Source organism: Dipodomys merriami, unplaced genomic scaffold (genome assembly GCF_024711535.1).
Source record: "Dipodomys merriami isolate MVZ:Mamm:240054 unplaced genomic scaffold, mDipMer1.0.p SCAF_599, whole genome shotgun sequence".
In the NCBI taxonomy this organism is placed as follows: domain Eukaryota; kingdom Metazoa; phylum Chordata; class Mammalia; order Rodentia; family Heteromyidae; genus Dipodomys; species Dipodomys merriami.
This window is the reverse complement of record NW_027206178.1, coordinates 437,949-446,992: the sequence shown is the minus strand read 5'-3', so window position 1 is coordinate 446,992 and position 9,044 is coordinate 437,949. Positions and strand designations below refer to the sequence as shown.

Genomic DNA, 9,044 nt, shown 5'->3' with positions numbered 1-9,044 from the left:
CTATTCCATTGGTCCTCAGGTCGGTTCTTGTGCCAGTACAAGCTGTTTGAATTTCTATGGTAGAGTAGAATTTGAGTAGAGTAGAGTTTGAGTAGAGGAGAGTTTTCTATGGTAGTTGAGTTTGAATTTTGGTATTGATCTTTCTCCAGCACTGCTCTTTCTACTCAGGATTTTTTTTTTGCTATTCGGGGTCTTTTATTCTTTTTTTATATTTTTATTTTTTTATTGTGAAAATACTGTACAGAGGGATTACCATTACATGGGCAAGATAGTGAGTACATTTCTTATCAAGCGTTGTAGCCTCCTCCTTTTTTTAACCCTTCCTATCCCTTCCCAGCCTCCCCCGCCCCCCCCACCCAAACCTCCCCCCCCACCAAAGTTGTAAAGTTCGTTTTCGACATGAGAATGTGTACTTCTCATTGTTGCAACGGGTCCACCTGTATCCTTATTTAAATGACTTGTTTTTCCCCTTCCCCTCCACAAATTATACTGACATCGGGGTCTTTTATTGTTCCATATGAATTTTTGGATTGCCTGTTCTATTTCATTGGAGAATGAGGTTGGAATATTCATAGGTATCTCATTTAATTTATACTTAGCCTTTGACAGTATTGTCATTTTCACGATGTTAATCCTCCCAATCCAGGAGCATGGGAGGTTTTTCCCTTTGCTTAGTTCTGCTTTAATTTCCTTTCTCAGGTTTTAAAGATTTTGTCATAGAGTTCCTGTGAAGGTGACTCTTTTGTTAAGTTCACTCCTAGTATTTTATTTTTTGTGGAACTATTACAAAAGGGGGTGCTTTCCTAATTTCAGCTGTGCTCTTCTCTTACTGCTGTAGCTAGGCATTCTAATACTAGTTTAAAGAGGAGTGGGGAGAGTGGACACCCTTGTCTCATTCCTGAATTTAGAGGAAATGGCTTTAACTTTTCACCATTAAGTATAATGCTGGCTGCAGGTTTGTCATATATAGCCTTTATTATATTGATGAATGTTCCATGGATTCCTAGTTTTCGAAAGCCTTCATCATAAAGGGCTGTTGGATCTTGTCAAATGTTTCTTTTTTTGCATCTATTGAGATAACTATGTTGTTCTCATCCTTGCTCTTGTTAATGTGATGAATTATATTGTTTTGCATATATTGAACCAGCTTTGCATCCCTGAAATGAATCCTGTTTGATAATGGTGTATGATTCTTTTCATGACTTGTTGAAGTCGATTGGCCAACATTTTGTTGAGAAGTTTTCTGTCAATAATCATCAAAAAATAGGTCTATAATTCTCTTTTTTGATGAGTCCCTGCCTGGTTTGGGGATGAGGGTTATGCTGGTTTCATAAAAAGAGTGTGATAGTGAATTTTTGCTCTGCATTTCATTAAAGAGATGGAGAAGTATTGGTGTGAGTTTTGCTTTGAAGGCCTTGTAGAATTGAGCTGTAAATCCATCCAGTCCTGGACTTTTCTTGGGTGGGAGGTCTCTTATTGCTGCTCTATTTCGATGCTTCATATGGGTCTGTGGTTTTAAATCATCTTGGTTAAGTTTGGGCATGTCAATATTTGCTAGAAACTAGTCCGTATCTTTTAGATTCTCAAACTTATTAGTATAAAGGTTTGAGAAGTATCCCCTTATATATTATGAATCTTGGTTGTTTCTGTAGTTATATTTCCATTGTACTCTCTTGAGTTTGTTTATGTGGGTGTGTTCTCTTTTTTCCATTCCATAGGATTTGTTAAGGGTCTGTCAATTTTATTTTTTTGAAGAGCCATCTCTTTGTTTTGTTAATTCTTTCTATAGTTTTTTTTTTTGGACTCTAATTCATTTAATTCGGATTTAATTTTATTTGCTTCCATCTACTGGATTGGGGTTTGGCTTGTTGTTCTTTTTTTCAAAAAGCTTTAGTTGCCTCATTAAATTGTTGGTTTCAGATCTTTCCAATTTGATAATGTGCAAACTCAGAGCTATAAACTTGCCTGTGAGTACTGCCTTTGCTGTGTCCTAGAGGAGCTGGTAATTTGTGTGAACATTTTTGTTGAATATCATGAACATTTGATTTTCCTTTCTAATATCTTCCATGACCCACTGGTGGTTCAAAATTGTGTTGTTCAGCCTCTATGTGTTACAGTATTTACTTTGGTGGCTTTTGGTATTGAATTCTAATTTTTTTCCCTTCTGGTCTGAGAGAATGCAGGGTATAATTTCAATGTTTCTGAATTTAGACAGATTTTCTTTGTGGCCTAGAATATGGTCTAATTTGGAGAATGTTCCATGTGCTACTGAGAAAAAGGTGTAATCTGATGGGGCTGGGTCAAATATTCGGTAGATGTTGGTTAAGACTAGTTGATCTATGCAAATTTTAAGATCCGAAGTTTCTCTGGTGACTTTTTGCTGGGTGGATCTATTTAGTGGGGATAGTAGTGTATTAAAGTCCCCCACAATTAATGTCTTTGGATCTATGTGAGATTTGAGAGAAAGTAGCACTTCTTCTGGTGCTCCATTATTTGGTGAGTAGATGTTTTAAATCATAATATCCACCTGAAGGAGAGTTCCCTTAATTAGAATGCAGTGACCTTCTTTGTCAGTTCTCATTGATTTTAATTTAAAGTCTATTTTATCTGACATTAGTATAGTAACTCCCATCTCTTTATGGCGGCCATTTGCTTGATATATTTTATTCCAGCCTTTCACTTTCAGAATGTTCATTTTTGTGGGTAAGTTGTGTCTTTTGAAGAAAGCAGATAGAAGGATCTTGCTTTTTGATCCAACTGGACAATCTATGATGCTTAACTGGAGAGTTAAAACCATTAAAATTGTGAGTTAGGACTGAGAGGTGTTTGTCTGTCCCTGCCTTCTTATACATTTTTTGGGGGAGAAGCTGTGCCTTGGCTGTTCTTGTTGTGATTACGTACGTGTTTTGTACTATTTATAATATGTGTATATCATACATAATGTATGTAATACATACTATATCTATAAATATATATAAGATATATATATATATGAGGAATTTTGCTGAGTGGCTTCATTCAAATGGAAAAACCGTTAGTGCATTTCATGTGTGCAGCAGCTTGATGAGAGCTGATTTCATTTTACAAATCATTGAGAAGCCAAGGAACCTCCTCTATGCACACAGAATAATAAACAGTAGGGCCAGTTTTCAAGCCCAGAGGCTGGATCCTCAACTATTATACCACCTTGTCAACCAATGCCAATCTAAGCAAAGGAGTGGAAAGAAGGGTGCAGCTGTAAGGGATGCAGCTGGTGCTTAATGCAGGTATAAATCAAGGTGTAGACTAAATATGATGCCCTTTTCCACTGTGTTTCTCCTCCCACCAACTCCTACTTTTCAGGAATTAGGTAGTGATTCTTGCATTCAAACCTGCTCTGGAACTGGAGCAAGTGTCAGGCTTGACCACATGCCCAGGAAAAGAATAAAGACTGGACTTTTTTCCCACGCCGCCATCCCCACCCCCTTGCCCTCTGGCTATTACCTTTCATACAGGTAATTTCTGTATGAAAGGTAATTCCTGTATGGATAATTCTCAGCAGCAACGCTAGAGGGCAGTCAAGTTCCTTCTGGCAAACCACCAATGGGCATGTATAGCTTTGAAGCCTCTGCCTGGCAAAGAGGTTATGTTTTAGCTTCATGACAAAAATCAGCATGTTAACATTTTGAAGTGTTTGACATTGAGGAAGCACTTACTCCTGCTTAACCCGACGCTTCCCAAAATTATTTGAACACAACACACTCATTTTGTGATTCTTCCTGAATTGGACAGGATTATTCAGGACAGCCTAAGTGGAATGCCCTGAGGAACCCATACTTCCTGCTTCCAGGTGGTCATCCAATGGAATTCCTGGAATTCTGAAGCAGAGAAGCCTCCATTGTGTAATGGACAAACCCTACAGACCCAGCCCACCTCAAGAAAGCAGGTGATCTCCTTTGGTTGACCTTGTATCTAGTAACTGGCTCCAAGATGGGCCTCCCCTCCTTCCACCCCACTCTTCCTTTCTTTTTTTATATTTTAAAAGTGCCAAAATACACAGATTATCAATTCAGAACCCACCCATATCCTCCCATATCTAAAGAAGTTAAAATGCTCCATATTATATAAATGCTTCACAAGTAGTATTTTTATTGTTTAGGAAACCCTGAGAAAAAGAAATGCATGTACAGTTTCCTGACAGATCAAATCACTCTCTTAAATCATTGTGATCAAAAGTGAGTTGAATTCATGGATATAGAACGTGTACATGAAGGAGCTAAATGTTTTATCAGAATATTAACGTCAGATTTATTTTCTATGTATTTGAAACTTATAATGGGACTGTAAGCTGAGTACATCTGACAAATTATACACACCAGGAAAATAAACAGTCTCACAAGAACTACATGACACTGCAAGAGCTGACACCTGAGATTTGCAGAATCAAAGTCTGCAACTTAAATGGCAAGAAATCTTAAAGTTAATTAATTTTCAAAGGTGAGTCTTAAGGTGAGTTTTAGAAGAGAGATTGGAAATGCTTAGCTATGTCCGAGTTCAATATTGAAAGAAGCAAATTCAAAGAGGCACCACCTCTTTCTCATGAGTCATTCAAAAGAAAAGACATATTCAGTTTACAAAATGCAAAAAAAAAAATCTATTAAAATGGTATAGAATTGTTTGTAATGTCCAGCACACTTGACAATATAAAGAAAATTATTTTAATTCTATAAAGACAGGAGTTCTTATATTAAGCCTAGTGATAAACTCCTGAACTATTAAAGGACTATGCTAACTAAATCCAGAGACATTTAAAATGGGCATAATCATATTGCTATTTCTTTCATCAAGAGGAAAGTAAGTCATCTTGAAAACATATATGTGAATTTCTGAAAATTATTTTCCTTTCACATTTTTACACACTGCCAAATTTCCATAATGTGTGTGTGTGTGTGTGTGTGTGTGTACAGAGACTCGAATGCAAAAACACAAGGCCTAAGGTTATCTATTGACTTTTTCCCTCAAGATTGGCACTCTACCCACTTGAGCCACATCTCCACTTCTGGCTTTTTGCTGGTTAACTGTAGAAAAGATTCTCAGATTTTCCTTTCCAGGCTGACTGAATCTAAATCCTCTGATCATAGCCTCCTTCATAGTTAAGATTAAAGACATGAGCCACTCGTGCCTTGCCATAATCTTTTTATACACAGACACTGAGACATTTGAAATTGTTGAGTAAGAAACTTTACCACAAGGCACTACTTTTCTTGTAACTTTTAAAACTGCAAATGTATCTTGCTGGATTGATTTTTGTTTGAACCTGATATTTTTTACACATTTCACATTGCTTTTGTCAGGGTGAAATAGGAAATAGGCTTGATTAGATACATAAAAAAGTCTTAAAAATCTTATGATCTTTCCTGCCCACCCTGGCTTTGAACCATGATCCTCAGTTCTCAGCCTCCTGAGTAGCTAAGATTACAGGCATGAGCCACTAGCACCCAGCTGAAAATTACTGCTTTAAAAAATGGCAAAACTATTCTTGACAAATATCATGAACAAATGTGGCCCCATTGGGAAGAAGCCCCTTTGCCTCCAACCATTGTCCCATTCGTTGTAAGTGGATCCAACTACAGTATTGAAACCCACCTATGTAGACTAGACTGAAGTGCACAATAATTGCTGTTACTCTAATCAACCATTTTGGGATGCCACAGGCACTCTGCTCTGCCCAGTGCCTTTCTGTTCCCTTCACTCTATATCCTGGGTTTAGGCCCCAGGTCCAATCTTCTCAAAAAGTCATGGACTCTTGTTAAATTAGTCATTACAAGGGATTTCATGCTTTGCTGGCTTTATACTTCATGCCTGGAAAATACACCAATGGTGTATTTGTGGGTGGTCACCTGAATCAAAATTGGAGTACTGTTTCTGTGACAGGTAATAGCAAAATCAACAGTTACCAGAACTTTTCTGCACCCCTCTTCCGGTACCTGATGGAGAACCAAGGCTTCCTCTAACCATCTGGTACTCTTTGGTCTTCAAGATGCTTAAGCAGCCCTCCAGTGCTCCTCCTCTGCTTTCCCAATAGATGTAACAACCATTCTCAGGACTGGAAATGTCTAATGATGAGTATGCCACCAGCTACCCCAAGTGGTATATCCCAAAGCTAAAGGTTTTAAGTCTTGATGTAACTTATTTTCATGTATGGAAACAGAACAATGAAAATTGCTGAATTTTTTGGAAGACAAGGGAATTGAATCTCATGGAATGAGAGTTATATGAGAGAGAGAGAGAGAGAGAGAGAGAGAGAGAGAGAGAGAGAGAGAGAGAGAGAGAGAGAGAGAGAGAGAGAGAGAGAGAGCTCGGCTAGATGAGGAAGCAAAAGGCAAGAAAGGGCAAGGCTCTGATTTCAAAAACTGGTATTTGTGGGGGTGCAAAGAGCTATTTTTGGAGCTGCAAGAATTGTATGCATTGGGTATCATCTCAAATCCAATTCATAATTTAAAAGTTATATTTTATCCAGTATTATGAGCTGTTTTACCTTGTGGGATCAACTTGCAACAAGAAAGTGTGATCTATCATCTTCTATTTATTTGACTGTCTGCCTGGATGTCATCTACATATTTTGCAACCACTTAAACTAAGAACATGAACTCATGTTCTTTAGGATTTGTTTGCTTGCTCACAGCTGACACTCTTCCAACTGAATCAGGCCTCCATTCTGTACTTTGATTAGTTAACTACAGATGGAGTTTTGTGGACTTGTTTTTAGGAGTTTCTTCAAACCATGATTCTCCCGTTCTCATCCTTCTGAGGTAAGATTATAGGAATGGGACAATGGTGGAAAGCAAAGGGGCTTCTTTCTGATGAGGCCACAGTTGTTTACTTGTCAATAATATTTGCTATGTTTAAAAACCCCAGTAATTTCCAGCTGGATGCCAGTGGCTCATGCCTGTAATCCTAGCTACTCAGAAGGCTGAGAACTGAGGATCACGGTTCAAAGCCAGTCTGTGCAGGAAAGTCCGTGTGACTCTTATCTCCATTAAACCACCAGAAAACAGGTGCTGTGGCTCAAGGGACAGAATGCTAATTTTGAGCTGAAGAACTGAGGGACAATGTCAACCCAGAGTTCAAGCCCTATGACAAACAAACATTAATTTTCAAATGCAAGATTATAGTAATGGAGAACTAGTTTTGAAAAGAAAATTCAGGACAGCACCTTGGACCTCAGTTCAAACCTCAGGACATACAAACAGGGACACACAGGCATAACTTCAAAGTCATAAACACTATGCAACCCATCTCAGGACACAAGGCTCTTTTACATAGCTGCTGACTGTTCCTCTCATATACAAGCATCCAAAGAAATTATTTTCTTTTATTATACAGTCTTGGCGGTTTCTTTGAATAATCAATTCAAAGTTGGAAACCATACAACATAGAAGATAAAATAAACAGATGGATACACACCTATAATACTTTCATTCAGGTGTTGGTAGGAAGCTTGGAGGTATGACTCAACTGTGGCTGGCACAGCAAGACCTATGGCAGAACAACACTGAAACATCAAAAATGAATGAATGAATGAATGAATGAATACATTTATTGTCATAGTCTGAAACCTTATGGCCCTCACAATTGTCCTGATCATGATAAGCATCAAAGAAAGTGTTTTTCTTATGGCACACAATGAAACAAGTATACTGATAGCAAGGAGCCTAGCATGGCTGACCTGAGGCTGAGCAATCTGAAATAAGCCAGTACTCTTACCCCTGCAGGAACATTCTGGTGACAAACCAAACCAGTCATTGTTCAAAGTAGCTTGGCCTATAGCTTCTGTAAACACACTTACCTTGCTGGGCCATTTCCTTCACAGTCTGCAATTGCTGAGAAACTGTCACAAATCTCTAATTTTCTTAGGTTGTTCACTTCCCTGAACATGCCCTTTGCAGAATTACTTCTTCCTAGAAATTTATTCCATACCATTATCTCTCTCCCCATCTAAACTTGCTTACAAATACCATGTACAAGTCTACATTGGGTGATTAGACTTTAGAGGGGGATGCCTCTGTGTAAGAATATTTTACCTTCAATAGCTATATATACAACTACACATCCACATGTGTCTTTCCTCATGGCTATTTCTACTTCCTGTGCAAACCACATGTTTGGGACCAGCCTAGGCAGAAATGTTTGCAAGACCTCAGCTGAGAAATGAGCACATTTGGAGGAATTACTCAAGTGGAGGAACACTAGGAGCACAAGGCCCTGAGTTCTGTCTCCAATATCACACACACAAAAAGGCAGAGGTTTGTTTGTTTGTTTTTTTTTTTTAGAAAATCGAGGAAATACAGGCTTAAATGACAATATTAAAGAACTGCTATTAACTTAATAGAAAAGATGAAGAATAGTAAAGTTATAAAGAAAACGTCCTTATTTCTTGGAGACTTATACTGAAGTGTTAGGAGTGAATTCTTTAATTAAATTTAATTAAATTCTTTAATAGCAACAGTAAAGTGGATAAGAAAGAAAACAATAAAATTTGCACAATTTTTAAATGTGCCTGCTGATAGGTAAATATTCCTTATATAATTTTTCTCTACTTCTGCTAGGCTAAATTTTTTTTTATAATATGTATGTAAACATCTCTAAACATCCAGGAAAGCCAGAGAACACACCAAGAATATTCTTGGTGCAGAGGCACAACACCAAGAATGAGTCTCCACATCTGCAGAACTGGTGTCAAGAAGCTACCGATTGCACAGTGCCAGGGGCAGACACCTCAGCTGGAGCTGCCACCCACATCTGCCATGGTAGCCATCATTAGGAACACTGCCCACTGTCACTGCTGATATCTTTGCCAGGCAAGAGTCTAAATGATCCCTTCCTGAAAAGCCTTTACCTGACATTTCAATTGTGTAGAAAATGAAACAGGCACAGATTTGTTGATGTTAAAATTAAAGTGTATCTTTATCATCAAACACTTTCCAGAGAGCAAAATGCAAAACCATGAGTTAAAAGAATGACCATAAAACATACTTAACTGGTATTGGTATAAGCAATGAAAA

The 9,044-nt window shown here is 38.0% G+C and overlaps 1 protein-coding gene across 48 annotated transcripts in view; it reads right to left on the bottom strand.

Annotated features, from left to right (window-relative positions):
* Nucleotides 1-373: 373 nt before the first annotated feature.
* Nucleotides 374-9,044, bottom strand: part of LOC138813404 (protein FAM114A2-like) — a 185,365-nt gene continuing 176,694 nt past the window's right edge. For 46 of the 48 annotated variants that reach the window (XR_011367793.1, XR_011367785.1, XR_011367790.1 and 43 more), the window contains 2 exons: nt 7,447-7,534; nt 374-2,779 (listed from right to left, as the gene is read on the bottom strand). The gene's annotated coding sequence lies outside the window, so the exon portion shown is untranslated. The remainder of the gene's footprint in view (nt 2,780-7,446; nt 7,535-9,044) is intronic. The other 2 variants (XR_011367801.1, XR_011367777.1) reach the window with 1 other exon arrangement.